Below are 19176 nucleotides of genomic sequence, written 5' to 3'. Positions count from 1 at the left end.
CTGCACCAATCCGAAGCAAGGATCCAGGAGCCTCTTCCAGGTCTTCCACATGGGTACAAGTGCCCAAGGACTTGGGCCATCTTCTATTGCTTTCCCAGGCCATAGTAGAGAGCTGGATCAGAAGTGGAGTAGCAAGGACTCAAACCAGCTCCTATATGAGATGCTGGCACTGCAGGCAGTGGCTTTACCCACTATGCCACAGCACAGGCCCTTATTTCTTTCTTTAATGTTTTGTAATTCTCATCGTACAGATATTTTCTGTCCTTGGTTAAATTTATTCCAAGGTATTTTATTTAATTTTTTGCAGCTATTATGAATGGTGTTTATCTGAGAAGTTCTTTCTCAGCTTTGGCATTGCCTATGTATACAAAGGATAGTGATTTTTATGTGTTGATTTTTTATCCTGCCACTTTACCAAACTGTTCTATGAGCTGCAATAGACTCTTAGTGTAGTCTTTTGGATCCCCTATATATAGAATCATGTCATTTATAAATAGGGGCAGTGCGACTCCCTTTGTCTCTTTTAACAGTTCCTCTGTTAAAGTCTATTTTGCCTGATAATAGAATGGCTACACCAGCTTGTTTTTGGTTTCCATTAACATGGGATATCTTTTTTCCATCCTTTCACTTTCAGTGTGCATGTATCTGTTGGTAGATGTGTTTGTTGTAGGCATCAAATAGATACGTTTTGTTTTTTAATCCATTCTGCTGGTCTTTATTTTTTAACTGGAGAGTTGAGGCCATTTACATTCAAGGTAACTATTGATAAGTAAAGACTTTTTCCTGCTATTTTCCTATAAATATTCCTGTTGTTTAATTTGGATTTCCTTTTTACTTTTACTGGAAGATTTTTCTATCTTCACCTTCTTTTATACTGATGACCATTTTTCTTTTAATATTTTTTTCTTTGAATTTTTTTTCTGACAGGCAGAGTGGACAGTGAGAGGGAGAGACAGAGAGAAAGGTCTTCCTTTTCCATTGATTCACTCTCTAATGGCCACCGTGACCGGCGCACTGTGCTGATCTGAAGCCAGGAGCCTGGTGCTTCTCCTGGTCTCCCATGGGGTGCAGGGCCCAAGCACTTGGGCCATCTTCCACTGCTTTCCTGGGCCACAGCAGAGAGCTGGCCTGGAAGAGGGGCAACCGGGAAAGAATCCGGTGCCCCAACCAGGACTAGAACCCGGGGTGCCGGCGCCGCTAGGTGGAGGATTAGCCTATTGAGCTGCGGCGCAGGCTGTCTTCCTTATTCTTGTTTCTTGAATTTCTTCCTTTATTTTCAGGCAATTATGGAGATACTTGTTTTTGTTTTTCCCCTGTGATGGCTTTTGTCTTTGGACTATGCCTCTGTGGCTTGGTGGCGCGTCTGTTCTTTGAGTGAATACCCAGAGGCATGTGATGTTGTGTCTCAGGAGCTCCCTTCAGTGCTCCAGGCTGAAGGGAGTGTCCACAGTGACTCTCAAGTCGGGCATGGTGAATCTCAACTTTTGTTTTTTTAAATTAGGGGGAGGGGGGACTTGACCAGCTCTGTTGGCATAGTCTTCTGCTCACCTCCTCTCATCCAAGGAGACTAATGTCTGAGTGCTAGCCCCAGTGGGTGCAGTATTTATTTGTGCTGCCACAAGAACCACACAAATGATCCTTGCAGACCTCAGTGTGAGCATCAGTCCCATAGCAATGACTCTCACCAGGCAATCAGGAAGCACAGAGTGTGTGGAACCACCCATAGTGACTGCTCAGAGACCAAGCCACACCCTACCACCTCCCGTGCAGCCGCAATGGTTTTGCAGTCCATCCCAGCACACAAGGCTCCCACAGTCACAAGTGTCCAGCCTCCTTTAATTCTCTCACCCAGATTCAGGCTTCTCCTCTCAGCTGGTCTCTGGGCATGTGGACACATCTGGCACAGCTGTTAAGAATGTCCAAATGAGGATTTTTATGGGAGTACTGTCTATTACTTTTCCAAAACCAAAAGAGTACTAACACTCATATGCCATGTGTATATGCAGTGGTTTTCATGTCTTACTTAAATGATTAATAATTCTGGTTCAACTAGAATAACTAGAATAGTGTTTTTAAATATATTCATCATAATGCAAAAGCTTACCTTTCAGTCCATGGTTGAGAAATTGTCTTGAGGAAATGTTGAAGAAAATTGACTGGAATGAATTTTGGAAAATCTCATGCACCTTCTCTTTGCATATATTGTAAGCACTTTGTTAGGATTGTGCATAGAGTATGATGGACAATGGCTACTGAGATAAGCAGCAGCTGATTTGTGTTGACATTCATGGAACAGAACGGAAGGTGGGGATCCAGACTGGTAAGGAACGTGTAAATCTGGGTATTATAGATTTTATCTGCAAGCAGAGAAGCAGTTTCCTTTTTAATTTTTCCTTTTTTATACTCAAAACTTATGGGTGTGAGACCCATGTGCTTGCATATTGGCTATCTTGTTTCCAAAGTAGTGAAGCTTCCTGGAATTTCAGTAAGCTCCAGAGTGATGCAGCACATGTCCACAGATGCTCATCTCTCCGGCCTCTTTCTACAACTCCACAGTGCCCTTAAGTCTCTAGAGTGTCCCAGTTGCCCCAGCCCTCTGAGAGATGTTGCTCCCTCCATGCTTTCCCAGGCTTAGATGGTGTTGCCTTTGCTGCATGTGCTGCCATGCATTTCCTGGACATGATGAAACCATTGTCTACAGCTGAAGTGTGAAAAGTGCGCTCTGCCCTTCTCTGTGTGTTGTGTGGTCTCCAGTCTCAGGAACCCACAAGCAGCACATGGAAGTCAAGAAAACAGCTCCTTCAGGAAATCTGGTATTGTTCGGTCCCCACCACTGGCCTCCTGGTTTCATAACTCAAGTATAGGATCATTACTTTGCTAATTTGTGAAGTTCCACTCAAGTCCCTGTAACATTGAGAAGAGACTGTTTGTTTTTGGTATCTATGAAATTTCATATTTTGAAAATTTTTGCATGGTTTGGGGCAAGGGAGACTCCAAAAGTACTGTTTCAATTTCTTCCCAGAGGAAGATTTGCCCTTTAAATTTTTGTTGGTTAGAATCTGTGGTTTCAGTTTTGTGAAATATCTGCTGCCTGCTGTGTCTATAGCAAGCAAAGGTTTATATCGTATTATCATTCACCAGTCAGAAGCTAAATCAGCAGGCTGTCTCTGTTTAATAACCACTGTGAATTAAAATTAATTAGTCTGCTAATTTAAATAATGAATAAAAACACAGAGAAGATGAACATGTATTTGGGAACAAATAGGTTTCCCTAAGTTAAAAACATGAAAATATAGAAAATACTTACACTTGATTTTCATTGCCTTCCTCTTAGTGATCCATATGTGTATTCTCACTTTATTCCTAAGACTTCAAGAAGCATGCCTGCCCTTCAGGAAGTAAAATTAAATGGATTGAAACTTATTCAAGTTTCTTCTCAGACCCAAAAGAAATTTCAACAACCCATGATTTTTTATTGCAGTACTCTGTTTAATACATTATATAACTGCTAGCATGCAAAAATACTGTGTGGATAAAAATGAATTTTTTAAAATTTTATTTTCACTTTATTTAAAAGGCAGAAAGAGTCAGAGACAGAAAAATAGAGAGAGGTATTCCATCTGCTGGTTAACAAGCCAAGTGCCCATAAATAGCCAGGACTGGGCCAAGAAAATCCAAGAGACTGCAGATTAACTTGAATCTCCCACACTGGTGGCTGTAGCAACAATTCCTTGAGCCATCACCCACTGTCTCCCAAAATGGATATCAGCAGGAAGCTGGACCTGAAGAGGAGGGAGCCTAGACTCCAACCAGGCCTTCTGAAGTGGGATGAGGACATCTCAAACCTTGTCTTAACAGCTGTGCCAAGCACCCACCATACAAATCAGTTTAATTGAAGTTATATAAGAGATCATCTCTCTCCATTCATTTACCCTTGAACCAGCCCTTCTCCCTTTCTTATTTAAAAACTGGAGACTCCCTTTGAAAGACTGTCTGCTTCATTATTTGAATCGTGCATAAACATTTCAAAGGGGTAAAGCTATCAACTTTTTGAACTTGAGGTTTTTTTGTATTGTAGACAACCACATCATCATTAATATCCCAGTTTGGATAAAATTTTATTCTTGTATGGCATGTTACCGGTTGAACAGAAAGTTGAACTCATTAAAATGACAGTCTGGACAACTAGTTCTATTGCATTATTATGCTTAGGAAATACTCTCAGCTGTGATTGGAAATGTTAACAATTTCTTGAAATATAAACAGTGGGAAGAACTAAGTCAAATGGGAAATATACAGAGCTTTTTCTAAATTAATAGAAAGCAAAAAATAACTTCTTATTGCTTTATTTACTCTCAAAGGATATAAAATCTTTCTTGATTTGACTATTATAGATTTTGACAATCTTTACTTTGTTTCATGATTATCCATTTTTCATTTCCAAAGAAATCAGAAAATGTGAAAATTATTTTGGTCATTAAAATGGTAATTATAACTCCTTTAATTAAAGTGAAATTCATAAGTGAATTGCTAAGACATGAAGTCTTTTCTAGAGATCATAAATTAATTTTAGGCTAATTCCTCTTTAAAGCTGATATTGCTTTGTGTTAGGGAGATTAATTTAAAACAACTGTGTGCAGACTCATAGAATGGCAAATGCCCTAAACAGCACTCTGGCCTCATAATCAGCCCTTAAGGCATTCAGAGCCAGCTAAAAAGCCCATGAGAGCTTCTCAGGCATGGAAAGCCAAGACACTGTGGCAAAAAAAAAAAAAAATGACCTAAATGAAAGTTCTCTGTGAGTGAGAGCCTAGTGGAAACAACAGGCCATCAAAGAAGGAAGTACCTTTCTCTGAAGGGAGGAGAGAACTTCCACTTTGCTTATGGCCTTGTCTAAATAAGGTCAGAGTTTGTGAGCTCAAGAGCCTTCCATAGCCTTGGCAGCTCATGACAAGAGCCTTGGGTGATTACTGACATCATAAATAAGAGTGTCAATTGTTAAATCAACAACAGGAGTCACTGTGCACTTACTCCCCACGTAGGATCCCTGTCCTGAATGTATTATACTATGTGAATTAACGGTAAAACTACTATTCAAACAGTACTCTATACTTTGTGTATCTGTGTTGCTGAAAACTGTTAAAATCTTTACTTAGTATATACTAAATTGATCTTCTGTATATAAAGATAATTGAAAATGAATCTTGATGTGAATGGGATGGGAGAGGAAGTAAGAGATGGGATGGTTGTGGGTGGGAAGGAGGTTATTGGGGGGAAAGCTGAGATAATCCAAAAGTTGTACTTTCAAAATTTATGTTTATTAAATAAAAGTTAAAATAAATAAATAAATCTTTAAAAAATAAAATGACTGTGTATAATAAATTGAAATGAGGAATGGCTGAAGGCAGTAAGATGTGTGCAGAAGCTATCTAAAAAAGATGAAGTGAGAGGAAGTTATTTTGTAAATGGTGGTGAAAATGAAAGGAATAAAACATGAAAGATATCAAAGAACAAAATAAGAGGATGTTAACAAAACTGTGCATGAAAAAAACTCATGCAAAAAATAGTTTTTCAAACTATGAAATTAGGATTTTACTGCTGGGATAGGAACTCATGAACAAAATAGTGATTCATGATTGGGAGAACAAAGAATATTAACTCAATTGGAGGTTCAAGTTGAGTTTGAGATCCTCTTTGGAATATATGGGGTAAGTATATTCCATAAAACACTGAAATAGGGATACAGAAGAGAAGATCAGTTAAGCCTAGTACTAAACTTCTGTAATCTAAATCAACTTTAAGTAGATATGAGTCATCTAGGTGTTCAAAATACACTTTCTGTTCTACTAGGTCTAAGATGCAATGTGAGATTATGTGTTTCTCTAAATATATGTATACTTATATGTATATTTAAAAAATTTATTTGTAAGGCAAAATTATAGAAAGACAAGGAGAAGCAGACAAGACGATCGTCCATCTTTGCTTCATTCCTCAAATGGCTGCAATGGCCAGGGATGGGCCAGGCCAAAACCAGGATACTGGAACTCTGTCTGGCCTCCCACTTGAGTGTGGGGGTCAAAGGACTTGGACCATCTCAGGCACATTAGCAGAGTGCTGGGCTGGAATTGGAGCAGCCAGGAATTGAACTGTCATCAGCACGGGACGCCAGCATCACAGGTAGTGGCTTAACCCACCATGCCACCAGTCCCGAAACTATGTTTCTAATGATCTTCTATGTGAAATGCAAGCTACAGATCTGATGACCATGCTTTGAATAATGAATTGCATCTGTTCTCAAACTTGGTTACTCCCTGGAATCTCTTAGAAATTAAAGAACAAACAAACAAAAATGATGGCTGGTTTCTGCCTTGGAATTTCTAATTACATTGGTCTGAAGTTCAGTCCAGCACTGAGGTTTAACTCCCAAGGCAGTTCTAATCTGCTGCAGGGTTTCAGGATCAATGCCAAAGAGGTAGTTGGAAAGGGGAAAAACAAACAGTAAGAGGGGTGCAAAAAAGGGGAAAAAAAGACCACAGGAAAGAATAACTATAGATACAGAAAAAAACTAGACATATAGTTTGTAATCCAAATCAGAAGACAGTAATGTAATTAATATTGTCAGACATTTCAGAGAATTTCAAAAACATGAGGCCAGAGTAAATAATGCGAGATTTGGTGACAAAGAGACCTATGGTAATCTTAACAGGTTTTACTTTGGATACCAGGGTAGTTATATTTATTATTAGAAACATAATAACTCTATAATGTTTCTGGAAATTATCTTGAATTAATTATTATTAATAACAAAACTAGATACAAATAAAAAGAAAAATCAAAATGCTACTACACACAAAATACATGACAATTTTATATATTTCATTAAGAATGGTCCATTTTTCTGTATGAATAGATCATAAAATCATCATTTGAATTAATTTATCAATGAAATATTGTAATATTAACATTAGTTTGTAAATGTTAAAATTGACCTCATCAACAGATAGACACATAAAACTATAAGATCTCTAGTAGTTCCAATAAATATTAAGCCACCAAAAATATATTATTTCTTCCAAATGTATATACTAAGCTAAGGCACAAAATAATAAGTTTTGAGGTAAAACTATTATTTTTGTTAGATTTTCATGTTAGCATTAGGCCATACTGTTTGAATCTCTGAGAAAAGGCAACATAGGCCCTGGATTTAAAGAAAATGTAAAAAAAAAAATTAAAAGGCGCCCACACTGTGGCAATAGAGAGTTAAGCCACCACCTGAAACACTGGCATCCCATATGGGCACCAGTTCAAGTCCTGGCTGCTCCACTTCTGATCCAATTCCCTAATAATGTGCCTGGGAAAGCATCAGAGAATGGCCCAACTGTTTGGATCCCTGCACCCACATGGGAGATCCAGATGAAGCTTCTGGGTCCTGGCTTAGATCTGGCCCAGCTCCAGCAGTTACATTTTAGGGAGTGAACCAGTGGATGGAAGATCTTTCTCATTCTCCCTCCTTCCCTCTCTCCCTCCCCTCCATAACTCTGCCTTTCAAATAAAAATAAATGTCTTTAAAAAAAATAAAATGAATTCTCACCAAAGATTGACGACCATGATTTCTTCTTCCTTCTCTTTTAAAACAAAATGGAGGAATCTGGAACACATCATGCTAAGTGAAATAAGCCAGTCCCAGAGGGAAAAATATCATATGTTCTCCCTGATCGGTGACAACTAACCAAGCACCAAAAAGGAAATCTGTAGAAGTAAAAGTGACACTATGAGAAAGAGTGACTTGATCAGCCCTTGTCCTGACTGTTGATGTACAACTTAATACTTTATCCCTTTTAGTATTTTTTTTTGTTCTACTTAATACTATTGGTTGGACTCTGTAATTAACACACATTATTCTCAGGTGTTTACATTTAACTGAAAAGTGATCTCAAATAGAAGAGTGGGAATAAGAGAGGGAGGAGAGGTACAATTCGCCACATGCTCATTTGGACTTGCCCCTAACAGTAGAGTTAGAAACGTGCCAGGGGATCCCAATTCAACCCAAAGTGGCATGTACCAATGGCATCTCACTAGCCCAAGTGATCAATTTCTATTCACAATTGATCATACTGATAGGTCTAAGAGTCAAAGGGATCACACAAACAAGACTAGTGTCTGCTAATACTAGCTGATAGAATTAAAAAGGGAGAGAACGATCCAACATGGGAAGTGGGATACACAGCAGACTCATAGAATGGCAGATGTCCTAAACAGCACTCAGGCCTCAAAATCAGCCCTTAAGGCATTCAGATATGGCTGAAGAGCCCATGAGAGTATTTTAGGCATGGAAAGCCAAGGCACCCTGGCAAAAAAAAAAAAAAAAAAAAGAGAAAGAGAACCTAAATGAAAGATCTCTGTGAGTGAGAACCCAGCAGAAAGAACAGGTCATCAAAGAAGGAGGTACATTTCTCTGAAGCGAGGAGTGAACCTCCACTTTAACTATGACCTTGTCTAAATAAGATCAAAGTCGGTGAACTCAAAAGGCTTCCATAGCCTTTTGACAAGAGCCTAGGGAGATTACTGATGCCATAAACAAGAGTGTTAATTTGTTAAGTCAACAACAGGAGTCGCTGTGCACTTACTCCTCATGTAGGATCTCTGTCCTTAATGTGTTGTTCAATGTGAATTAATGCTATAACTAGTACTGAAACAGTATTTTACACTTTATGTTCTGTGTGGGTGCAAACTGTTGAAATCTTTACTTAATATATGCTAAATTGATCTTCTGTATTTAAAGATAATTGAAAATGAATCTTGATGTGAATGGAAGGGGAGAGGGAGCAGTATTTGGGAGGGTGCAGGCGAGAGGGAAGTTATGGGGGGGGAAGCCATTGTAATCCATAAGCTGTACTTTGGAAATTTATATTTGCTAAATAAAAGTTTAAAAAAAATCTTGATTACTTAGATTTCACTGTGAATTTATTGAATTATTTGGAAGCTTTATGAGTTCTAGTCCTTGAATTCTTATTAACTTGCATAATCTCTTTTGTCATTATACTTGAAATACCACTTGAGGTGGACATTTGTACTAGCAGTTAAGATGCCACCCGGGATACCCACATCCTGTCTCAGAGTGCCTGTTTCAGTTCCCAGCTTTATTCCTGATTCCAGCTTCGGCAGATGTGCAGCCTGGGTGGTAGCAATGGCTGGGTGCCTACCACCTTTGTTGGATACCTGGACTGAGTGCTTGGCTCCTGGTTTGGTCTGGCTCACCTGATCTGTTGCAGACAATTGGGGAGTAGATTGGTGGATTCGTGTTCTCTCTGTCCCTATGTCGCTATCTGTGTGTGTGTGTGTGTCTGCCTCACAAGAGATATAAATAGTATGAAAGAGAAAATAAAACTTGATTGGATATAAAATGTTATACTTTTTCCCACCAAAAACTTTGGAAAAATAATAATAATGTCTCACATGTATCAAAGAACTGCTTAAATATTAACAAATTTGCATTTGTTATTTAATGCTTCTTACTGCAGCTTTCATCTGCATTGCCATGAATTATGGAGTTCACATTTTCAAGTGTTAGTGTTTCTTTGGTGAAATTCTACTTCAAATATTTTGTTTATTTTCCCATTTTTCTCTCATTCCTTTTGATTTATGAGAGTTCTCTCTGTTTCCTGGGTACCAGTCTATCACATCTATGTTGTGTAAATGTCCACCATTCTGCGTCTTATCACTTAACTCTTTTGGTTGTGTCATATGGTAAACAGAACTTATTAAATTTTTATCAGCTATGTAAGTCAGTTACATTTAACACACTGTACTCATTTGAAATATATTTAATTGATTTTTTCAAAAACTTTTTCCACTTTGTACTCAGATGTAGTACATTGGCAGGTATATATTTAGATTACATTCTTGAATTGTAATGTTGACCTGCTATTTTTTTAAATAAAATTTTCCTGAAAATGTTCCAATGGATAAAAGAAATTAACAGGCATTTTTCCCATTCCAAACTTTGAGAGTTTGATATTGCTTTATACAAAACAAATCAAGACTGCTCCTTAAAATACTTAAAACCTAAATTACTAGAAATATAATAGCATCAAAATAAGAGAATTGGAACCTCAGAGTTCAACAATAATCATTATCTCAACTGAAAGGAGCCATAAAAACAGTGATTCCCATAGTTTTATAGGAATGTGAAAGTCCATTCCAGTAAAAGAATTTAAGAAAATAATAGTTTCATATATTTTATAAAAAATATTGGGGAGTAAAACAACCAATAAAAGTGCTGCTCCTTCTACCCCCATTTCAAATAAATGAAAATATATTAACAAAAGTTTAAATACTATATTTTGACAAATAAGAGTCTTACACATAACAAAAATTCAAATAGGTAAAAAATGAAGAATTTGATTCATTTAGGTCATTTTGCCTTCATAAATGATTTAGCCATTTCCTTTCTGGAAGGGTAGCCTTATTATTTATTGCCAAATCAAGGGCATTTTTGAGAGTGGCATGTGTCAAACAGACAAAAACAAAATTACAAATGCGGGCTGGAAAAGGATCAGGACCTGGCTGGATTTTTTTTGTTGGGAATTGGAGTTAGTTTTAAGTTTTCCCAATAATTAAAAATGTTGAAATAGTTTATTATATCCTGAAACTCTTTTGTATGACTATAGGGTGAATCACTAGAAATATGTCAAAATCTTTATGGGTTTTTGATTTTGTTATATAATTAAAATAGTCCACAGAATATTATCCCGAAATATCCTCTTACCATCAGAGTATGAGAACCCTGTAATTCCACAGTCTTTCCAATAACAGCTAATAAATGTATTATTTTGGGTGCATAAGTATGGGATTTTTCACTTATGTTTTATAGCTTTCTAATTTTATTTGAAATTCAGCATTTACTCTTCCACTTATTCAGTTATATTTTTCTATGACTTATTTAATCATCCTGCTTGTATCCCTGTTATTGGTTTATATCAACACTCTGAATCCATTCACCTATATATGCATTATGCATAATTTCCTAACAGATCATGTATGTGATGTTTCTTGTGGTATCTTTTAGAACTCCACCACTTATGTGTAGTCAAATTTGTCACTCATTTGCTTAATTTCTTCATGTTTTGAGCACTGCTTTCACAGAGTTGATGTGTTGTCACAAACACTATCTAGATTTCTTGAGGTCAGATAACACTGAAATCATTGCTTAAAGACTTTCATCGTTTTGAAAACAGATTTGCTCTAGTTATGGGCAGAGTGAGTCTATATAGTTTATGTTGGACCAGCTCTGCTCTCTGTTCCAGCTTCCTGTAAATGTACACCCTCAGAGGCAGTTCAAGGACTTGGGTCCCTGCCATCCATGTGGGAAACCAAAGTGGAGCCTGCTCTAGCCCTGGCCATGCAATCATTTGGGGAATGAACCAGTGAATGGAATAGATTTCTCTCTCTCTCTCTCTCTATCTCTATCTCTATCTCAGTAAAGAAATAAGTAACCATGCCTTGAGTAACCTCTCTTTGTGAATGTTATGATATCATCACTCATATTACTTGGGACACAAGAAATCAACGAAGATTCTTCTGTTGCAGCTCCCCTGTCCAGGTACCCTATGCCCAAGCCTGTGATGATTTCTAAACCTGAGGAAAACTATTAGAGGAAAGCCTCTTATCAGAGTAGCCACTATCAGATGTGGATTGCACAGTCTTCAGACTTATTGCAAATAAGACACTAAGAGATACTAGCTTTTAGAATATGGTTGTCTTGTAGTGGATGTTTTGACACAGTGCAACTGTGAAGTCTACAACTAGGACACCCTCATCCCTTATCAGAATGCCAGTTTGAATCCTGACTACTCCACTTTCAGTATAGTTAGCACTGGGGGAATGAAACAGGGGATAGAAGATCTCTCTCTCTCTCTCTCTCTCTCTCTCTCTCTCTCCTTTCTCTCTCTCTCTAACACTCTACCTTCTAAATAAAAAAAAAAACAAATAAATCTCTTAAAAAGCATAGTGACTATGGACTACCTGCTGTGTTTCTTCTATACCCAGTTTTGGGTAGGAACCTTATAAACATATAACAAATATTTGTAGGATACATGAATTAATGAATGAATGAGCAACAATTTGTATGAAGTAATGAGTGAAAAGGTTGATCCTAGTTTCTTCCAACATTGTGGGATTTAGCTGTCGTATGCTTGAAACTACTCTTTGTCAATTGTTCACATATTTTTATTATTGGGTAGGGGAGGATAGAAATGCCTTTGGATGAAAAGCAAAAGCGAACAAAGGGAAAATCAGAAAAGAAAATAGTTCCCATTGCTTTTATGGGCATGGCATAAAAAGGAAGAGGATCATTTTTCATTTTTGGTAAGATTTTGCTGTTGCTCACATACTATTTTGCTTAGGGGGAAGAGAACATAGATGAGAGAGCAGAAACTGGCAGCATATAGTCAAGGCATTGTGAACCCCAAGTACAATCACGTATGTTAGTATAAAATGAATAATATTGTGAGAGAGAGTCATTGATTTTTGAAGCGAAATATACTTACCTAGAATTGCTTAAAATAGACTGTACACACAATGATCCACTGGGGTGTAGAAAAAACATATTAAGATGTTGAATTCATTAATTCTTTAAGGAAAAACTAAAAATCCATACTTTTTCATTGGTAACAATGGATTATATTGGCAATCAACCAATTGGTATGTCAAATTCCCTCATTGCGTATTCTACAATTAACAAATGTAGATTAACAATTCTGAGGAATTAGGGATGGACACTGATTACTTGATAATTCTCTCATAAATTCAGTGGGCTCCATAACTGATTTTATTAATCAAGTGTAACAGAACTAATACTTGTCAGTTTCTGGGAGATTGACAACTTCTAGTTCCTGTTTTGTGGCTTCTCTCTCAGGGAGCCCTGGAATCTCATACAAGAATTCTGTCCCGAGACCAACATTAACATAGAAAAAACACATGGGTCTCTGGAAAATCTCAACTAATCCTAATCATCCAATTATTTCAGACAAGACTCCAAGCATGTGACTAAATTTGTCTTGTACCCCACCTATAAGTCCACCCACCAGCTGCATTTCATTGAGTGACCTCAGTAGAAAAAAAATTGCCCAGGCAAATCTGTCTGAATTCCCAACTCACAAAAATCTGGAAATATAATACATGATTTTTGTCTCCAGCCACCAAGTTTTGGAATAATGTCTGACTCAGCAATATAAAAGCAAAGAATAAGCAGAAATAAAATGGCATCCTCCATCTGTCCTTTGCACTAGGACATTGCAACGCAAATGAGTTTACTTATAACTATTTCAATGACTTTGATGATTACACTTCAAGGAAATTAAACATGACAAAGTGAAAAATGGATTAACCAGATTCTTCTTAAGAAATCACAGCTTGAATTTGATACAAATAATAAAAGAAAAAGCAAACAGTAGTAAAGTAAAAGAGCTGAGATTTTTCTTTTTTTTTCAGCACTTAAGAAGAATTGTGTATTGATTACAGTATTCAACCAAGAGTATTAAGTAGAACAAACAAACAAAAAAATACTAAGAGGGATAATATATCAAGTTGCTCATCAACAGTCAGGGTGAGGGCTGATCAAGTCACCATTTCTCCTAGTGTTCATTTCACTTTAACAGGTTTACTTTTTGGTGCTCAGTTAGTTGTCACCTATCAAGGAGAACAAGTGGTATTTGTCCCTTTGGGATTGGCTTATTTCACTCAGCATAATGTTTTCCAAATTCCTAACAGGGATCACTTTTCAGTTAAAATTTAAACACCTAAGAATAATTGTGTGGTAATTACAGAGTTCAACCAATGGTACTAGAACAAAAAAAAAATACTAAAATGGATAAAGTATTACATTGTACATCAACCGTCAGGACAAGAGCCCTGTTATTTGCAACAAGATGGAGGAATTTGGAAAACATCATGCTGAGTGAATTAAGCCAGTCCCAAAAGGACAAATATCATATGTTCTCCCTGACCGGCGACAACTAACTAAGCACCAAAGGGGAAACTTGTTGAAATGAAATGGACACTATGAGATTTTTCTTATACTTAGTTCAGTGTTTCTTCAGTTTTATTATGAGGAATAGCAATGATAACCAAATCAGACATGACAAAAAGCCAGACAATGACAAATAAATTTTCAAAAATTTCTGTTAAAATATGCCTTCATTCTCATTAGTTTTGAACTCTGCTGTTTGTGAGAAATTATCTAATAACAATTTTTAAAAGATTTTATTTATTTTAGAGGTAGAGTTACAGAGAGAGAGAGACAGAAAGATCTTCCAAACTCTGGTTCACTGCCCAAATGGCCACAACAACCAGATATGAGCCAATCCAAAGCCAAGAGCCAGGAGCTTCTTCTGGCTCTCCCATGTGGGTGCAGGAGCCCAAGCACTTGGGCCATCTTGTACTGCTTTCTCAGGCTATAGTAGAGAGCTGCAATGGAACAGGAGTAGCCGGGACAGGAACCTGCACCCATATGAAATGCCGGCAATGCAGGCAGAAGCTTAACCTGCTATGCCACATCACTGGCCCCCAAACAATTTTTGATATCAATTGATCATTAGTTATATGCTAGCTAAAATTCAAAGTTCTTACATGTGCTATCTCTTACAATGGCCCAACATGGTGGGGACTTTAGCCATTCCATTTTATAATTAACAAAACAAGAAAACAGAGACATGAGCAATTTATTCAAGGTTACACATTTGTTAAGAGATAAAATCTCTGGTGGTCTGGGTTCAGAATCTAGTATCATTAACTAAAATAATTCAACTCTTCCGTCATAAGATTATAAAACATGAAAATCTAGCATCAATTGTAAGAATGTATAAAACTTTTCATTTCATCTTTATCTTATTTTGAAATGCCTATATGCTTAAAGTTTATGACATACACAGGTGGTACCAAGTATAACACTCATAAATAAAGGCATATATCCAGAGTGTGTGGTCAAATTCTATTTTTACCTATAATGGTGTGCAATCAGTAAAGCTTAGAAATTACTAAGTTAGGGGGCTGGCGCTGTGGTACAGTGGGTTAAAGCCCTGTCCTGAAGCACCAGCATCCCATATGGGCTCCGGTTCTAGTCCTGGCTGCTCCTCTTCTGATCCAGCTCTCTGCTATGGCCTGGGATTGCAGTGGAGGATGGCCCAAGTCCTTGGACCCCTGCACCCACATAGGAGACCCAGAAGAGGCTCCTGGCTCCTGGCTTCGGATAGGCACAGCTCCAGCTATTGCAGCCATCGGGGGAGTGAACCAGTGGATGGAAGACCTCTCTCTCTGTCTCTACCTCTCTCTGTAACTCTGTCTTTTAAATAAATAAAATAAATATTTAAAAAAGAAAGAAAGAACTAAGTTAGAAGTCTAGCAGTGACTGTTAACATTTCATTTCGTCCTTTTTCCTTGTTTATTTATTTACACAAAGGGGACAGATTTCATGTACATCACATACACACTTTTAAGAACATAATGATACTCACCCCACCCTCCCTCCTCCTTCCTTTCTTATTTTTCTTTTAACTTTTCAATGATGTACATTCAATTTACTGTATAATCTCAAGCTTAACACTCCACTAAATAAAGAATTCCAACAAGTAGCAAGTAGAGAGAACACTGTATAAACAAGGACTATTAACAATAATCAAATCTCAAGATGTCGATTTTACTCACATACATTACAATTTTGTACTCTACATATTAGTTACCATAAATCAGAGAAAACATCCGATATTTGTCTTGGAGTCTGGCTTATCTCACTAAGCATAATGGCCTCCAATTGCATCCATTTTGTAAATACAAGATTTCATTCTTTTTTGTGGCTTGGTAGTATTTCATTGTGTATATAAACCACATTTTCTTTATCCAGTCATGAGTTGATGGACATCTGAGTTGATTCTATTATTAACTACTGTGAATTGAGCTGCAGTAAGCATGGGGGTACAAATAATTCTTTCATATGATCATTTCATTTCCTTTGCATGAATTCCCAAGAGTCAGATAACTGGGTCATATGGTATATCAATTTTCAGGTTTCTGGGGAACCTCTATACTGTCTTCCATAATGGTTGTACTTGTTTACATTCATAGCAACAGTGTATTTGGGTACCTATTTCTCCATATCCTTGCCAGCATTTGCTATTGACATTCTTTCTTTTTGAAATCTCTCCAACTGGATCAAATTTTTTATATAGTCTTTTGGTAGTTTTTTGTTTGTTTGTTTGTTTGTTTTTAACACAGGACTCTTTAAGACGACAGGTAGTATTGGTCTGGTTTACAACAGCTAGTCCTGAGGAAGAATTTGGGCTAGCTGGTCTAGTACTTAAATTAGAATCCACAACAACTGTCTTTACAGTATTGTTATTCTTACACTCTGTATCAATGATTGAACGGTCCTCATTTGTATTGCTACTGCAAAGGTTTTCATTTTCAATTTTAGCTGCTTCTGATGGCTTTTCCTTTAAATTACCTGCATTCTCTAGAACATTTAGTGGGTCACTTCCAGCATGTATATCACTTTTATTAGAGCTTTCCGTTTTCTTACAACATTCTAGCTGTGAGGCATCAGATATCTTCAAGTCACCATCTTGTAGCAAAAACTTCTCAGAATGTCTTAAGTCATCACCACAAGCTGCAAATCCCTGGTCATCTTTACTTTTGCACTCCTCTGGGCTGCCATCCACACTGGGGGCTAGTCATTTCTCCTTCTGCAGTTGTTCCATTAGAATCTGAGATAAACTTCTAGAATTAGCTGCAATGTCTGGTGCAACTGGTGCCACAGGTTTATTTGCTGCTTTGGGGGCTGTGGGGGTATCTAACCTGAGTACTGTGGAAGTATTTGCTGGACTTGGTGATTTTGATGATTTTCTGGTGGTTACTCCAAAAGTTTCAAGTGCTGTAACATCATCCTCAAAACCCAGATCGAAATTTTCAAGAGTCTCAGTTTTTCGGCACTCATAGGACATGCCTGTTTCAGACAAATACTCTTCAAATTTGTCCATTAATGCTGCAGAGATCATGCATCTTAATGGGACTTCATGGAGCATTTGATTTCTCTCTCATTGTCATTTTCTTTTGGGGAAGTGGTGAAACGACATGAATTATTTTAACTGATTTTGACCCTGCAACAGGTATTACCTGAATACACACTGGCATTCCCCACTTTTCCTTGTAGTCTGGTCCATGATTATGTAATAAAGTAATCAACGAACAACTCGTTAAAGCTATTTGAGATTGGTATCTTTCAACAAGTTTCTCTGCACTTGGATTTTTACTAGGATCATAATGCATAGCTTCAGCTGTTTGTTTGCGGGGAGCAGGGCCTGTCTCCCACAACATGGAGAAATAAGTACTGAGACTGTGGACTGAAACTAACTCTATGCATCTGATCTCCCACCATATGCCGCTGAGAGAGAGTAAACAAATCTTACACAGCTGCTTCGTTAATTAGCTCTGATTGGAGAAAGCGGGTGCTCAGCATGTGGGCAGCAGAGCACGGATTGGTGGGAGAGGACTATAAAAGGGAGAAAGAGACAACATGCTGGGGCCCCTGAGAGAGGCGGTGGGAGAGCTTACTGGTGCTGCTCCTCCGGGAAAGCAGGGGAGCAGCGGGGGTGCCGCTCCTCCGTGGAGGCGGGGGAGCGGCAGCAAACCCGGGAAGGACCCGGGAAAGCAAACAGCGTCCGGTGTCCTTCCTCCGCGAGCGAGTGGGGGAGCGACATTTGTTCTTGAGTTTCAACTGTAGGATCATCTTTTGAGAGCTGCAACTTTGCAGGCATTGAGGGAAATACTGCTTTCACATATTTTACACTGCCTAACCCAAGAAGAGATTTTCTAACTTCAACCCGCTTTCTATACTGAATGGGAAGAACCCCATTAAGCTGGTGACTTCATGGAGTGTATAGAACTGAATACTTTTTCACTTATTCAATACAAGCTCTTAAAATTTGTCCAGTAAAGCGACAGGCATAATCAGAAACCCTGTTACAATCCTGTGCACATTTCTTTGCAGAATTCTGCAAAAACTTTAGGAATTCAGTAACTTCTTCATTCACATGTGTTTTCATATCCAGGTACTGCAAATAGTCACTTTTATTTATTCCATCTGCTTTGGAATTTGGAGGAATATTTGCATATTTAACCAGCAAATCCACATGACTCCTCTGCTCTCTCTGCTAGACAAAATACATAGTTCTTTCACACTTGAAGACATCGAAAGATCTTTGTAATTTTCCCGAGAGAAAAACGTCTTAAGGCCATCTTGGGGGGAAATCATCCCGGTTCAGTATTGATTCAGTCAGGGTCATGTTGGAGCTCATCTTTCTACATTTCTATTTCACTTCTAGCCCACAAGTCAGCTGACAGCTAAGCCTCCAAAAGAAGCAGAAACCCCTCCAGACCTCATGGTCCACGGCAGTTCAGGCCTCGGCGACAGACCCCACTCCACTGAACACTCCCACTCCCGGCTTCTCACTGTCCTGCCGTTTTAACTGCGGAGGGGTGAAACCTCGCTGTGATTTGTATTTGCATTTCCCTGATGGCTAGTGCTCCTGAGCATACTTCCATGTGTCTATTGGCCATTTGTATTTCATCTTTAGAAAAAATGCTACTTATGTCCTTAGTCCATTTCTCAACTGGTTGTTTGTTTTGTTGTTGTTGACTTATTTGATCTCCTTAAATATTCTGGATACTAATCCTTTATCAGATGCATAGTTTTAAAATATTTTCTCTCATTCTGTTAGTTGCCTCTTAACTTTGTTGAATGTTTCCTTTTCAGTGCAGAAACTTCTCGTCTGTTTTTTCTTTTATTGCCTGTTCTTCTGGGGTCTTAGCCAAGAAATATTTGCCTAGGCCAGTGTCTTGCAGAGCTTTCCCAATATTCTCTAATATGGTTTCAGATCTTAGATTTAGATCTTTTACCCATTGTGAGTTGATTTTTGTGTAGGGTGTAAGATAGGGGTCTTGTTTCATATGTTTGCATGTGGAGATTCAGTTTTACCAACAAGATTTGTTGATGAGACTGTCCTTTCTCCAGGGAGTGGTTTATACCTTTGTCAAGGATTAGCTGGTTGTAGATATGTGGATTAATTTCTAGGATCTCTAATGTGTTCCACTGGTCCACAGTCTATTTTTCTGCTGGTACTAGAC

The 19176-nt window shown here is 37.9% G+C and overlaps 1 pseudogene; it reads right to left on the bottom strand.

Moving 5' to 3' along the window:
- The window catches only part of LOC103349661 (little elongation complex subunit 2 pseudogene), a 198154-nt pseudogene extending 179807 nt beyond the window's left edge, over positions 1–18347 (bottom strand).
- Positions 18348–19176: the final 829 nt, after the last annotated feature.

Source organism: Oryctolagus cuniculus, chromosome 14 (genome assembly GCF_051225735.1).
Source record: "Oryctolagus cuniculus isolate XC-2025 breed Fujian yellow rabbit chromosome 14, ASM5122573v1, whole genome shotgun sequence".
In the NCBI taxonomy this organism is placed as follows: Eukaryota; Metazoa; Chordata; class Mammalia; order Lagomorpha; family Leporidae; genus Oryctolagus; species Oryctolagus cuniculus.
The sequence above is the reverse complement of the archived record's forward strand: the minus strand, read 5'-3'. Positions and strand labels throughout refer to the sequence as shown.